The following is a 2,661-nucleotide window of genomic DNA, read 5'->3' as shown; positions in this document are numbered from 1 at the left end:
GGTGGCGCAGTGGTTGGGAGTCCGCCTGCCGATGCAGGGGACAAGGGTTCGTGCCCCGGTCCGGGAGGGTCCCGCATGCCGCGGAGCGGCTGGGCCCGTGAGCCATGGCCGCTGAGCCTGCGCGTCCGGAGCCTGTGCTCCGCAGCGGGAGAGGCCACAACAGTGAGGGGCCCGCGTACTGCAAAAAAAAAAAAGAAAGTGGGGTGATACCCCTATAATTTTAATCAAAACAAAATAGACTGTGTCATATTTCATCCAGGGAGGCATGTCGACTAAGGCTGGCTCCAGACCCCCCAACTCTGCCTCACCTCGTCTCAATAGTGTTATCATTTTAGATACAGCAGCTGCTCTCACACTTAGCAGTGTGTTGGAATCACCTGGGGAACTTTACAGATACTGTAACCCCCGATCCCACCTCCAGAGATCCTGGCTGAATTGCTCTGGGATAGAGCCTGGGCTTCAGGAGCTTTCAAAGTTCTCCAGGTGATACTCGTGTACAACCAGGGCTGAGAACCACTGCTTCTGACCAATTTCAGAGCTAAAGCATCTGTGCCCCAGCGCCCAGGCTACCTCCACTTCCAGGGCAACAGCCAGTTGCTGGAGTTTCTGGACCATTCTATGGAACAGCAAACAGGCTCCCCTCTCCTTACAGAACTGCAGGGCTCTAGCCCAGACCAGAAAGAAAACCATGTAAAGCTGAGCTTGGTTAATGCCTCCAGGGCCTGGATGCCCTGTCTATTGAGCTGGGTTTGCACATTTTGAGCAATCAGGCTGGACAACGTGCCCAGAAGCACTGATCAGGTGGAGGAGGGGGGGAAGAAAGGCCAAATGGCTTCAGGTCTGGTGTGAAATTGGGCAAGAGGGACAGTCAACCCTACTAGAAGAAGCGACCCAGACAGCAAACAAACAGGGCAGGGTGGACCGAGACCAAGTTATGTGGACAGCTCAGCAGTCACAGAATCCACCAGACCCAACAGAGCTGCCTTCTCTCAGCACCTCCAGAGACCAAAACTTTCCACTAGGGACAGAGCACTTGGAGACAGCGTGACATAGCCATCCCAAGACAAAGCCAGAAAGTTCACAAGTGTAGGGAACGTGACATGCAGTCTTAACCTCAAGAAGGAATTCACGCTCAGACTCTAACCAGCACGGGGGTATAGCTAGGCCTCGTGGGGGTCTTTGCAGGACAAAGAGAGGCTCCCTGTATCCCCAAACTGCAGCATCCACAGTGGCACCCAGGACCACCAGATTCACCCACTCTTCCCACAAGGCTCTGTCGGACCCATCTGCACACAAGGGGCTGCACTGGCCTGTTTGCTTGTTCAAACAAACCTTGTTCACTGAGGCACCTCAGAGCCCAGCAGAAGAGCCAGTCGTTATGTGTCTAAGGAACACATGAATGAAAAGGAGAGGATGTATCCATCGTTCTTAAGCAAAGAATCAATAGCTCTTAGTCGGGGAAGTTTTCTTCTGGGGGCTTACTCTAGACCTGCTAAATCAGGCCCTTTGAAGGTGGAGCCCTGGCATTGGGTGATTATCATTTCTATTCCTGATTAGGAACCAATGCCCTATGACCCAAGGGTCTCATACTTTAGCCAGTACAAGAATCACCAAAGGTGCTCGGTAAAAATGCAGATTTGAACCACAAACCATTTGGGAAAAGAAATCTAAAAAGTAATATCATCAAGTAGCTTCAAAAACACATGATCCGTCCATGGATGAATGGGTAAACAACCTACAAGCTGATTTTCAACAAAAGGGCCAAAGCAATTCAACAGGGATAAACTAGTCTTTTCAACAAATGGTGCTGAAAAATCTGAATATCTGTAAGAAAAAAAGTTAATCTTAGCTGTTACCTCACATCACACAAAAAATAACTCAAGATGTATCACAGACCTAAACATAAAAGTTAAAACTATAAAACTTCTGGAAGAAAACAGGAGAATATCTTTCTGACCTTGGTAGGCAAAGATTTCTTAGGTGGGACGCAAAAAACACTAACTATACAGGGAAAAAACTGGAAATCTGAACTTTATCAAAATAAAAGACTTCCACTCTTTGAAATTCACTGTCAAAGAAATGAAAAGGAAAGCCATAGACTGGGAGAAAATATTTGCAATATTTATATTCAACAAAGGACTTGTAAAGTTCAGTAAGAACTCTTCACTAAGAAATTAAACAACACCTCCTACACACACAATGGGCAAAAGATTTGCACACGCATTTCAGAAAAATATACAAATGACCAATAAGTACACCAAAAAATGCTTATTTAGGGAGATGCAAATTGAAACCACAGTGAAGTACCTCTATACATTCATTTAAATAACTAAAATTTAAAAGACTGATGTACTAAAATTGGAATGATACAGAGATTAGCACAGCCCCTATGAAAGGATGGCATGCAAATTTGGGAAGCGTTCCATATTTTTTGACCATAACATTTGTGAAATAACATTTGAAGAATTATGTTGGTTTTTAACACAAAATTTAAGAAAATAAAAATGAAAGATTTCAAGTCTACAACTTTACACTTCACTAAATATCTACACTTTACACTAACTATCATTCATATTTAGATATTTCTATAGTTAAAACTACTAGTATTTTCAATCTTCCGGTAATATTAAAGTATCACCTTTGTACATCACTTATCATGAA

General features: G+C 44.5%; 1 pseudogene; it reads left to right on the top strand.

Moving 5' to 3' along the window:
• Positions 1 to 2,332: 2,332 nt before the first annotated feature.
• Positions 2,333 to 2,432, top strand: LOC116750076 (annotated as a pseudogene).
• The last annotated feature ends 229 nt before the right edge of the window (positions 2,433 to 2,661 follow it).

The sequence above is a fragment of the Phocoena sinus genome, chromosome 2, assembly GCF_008692025.1.
Source record: "Phocoena sinus isolate mPhoSin1 chromosome 2, mPhoSin1.pri, whole genome shotgun sequence".
NCBI lineage: Eukaryota > Metazoa > Chordata > Mammalia > Artiodactyla > Phocoenidae > Phocoena > Phocoena sinus.
The sequence above is the reverse complement of the archived record's forward strand: the minus strand, read 5'-3'. Positions and strand labels throughout refer to the sequence as shown.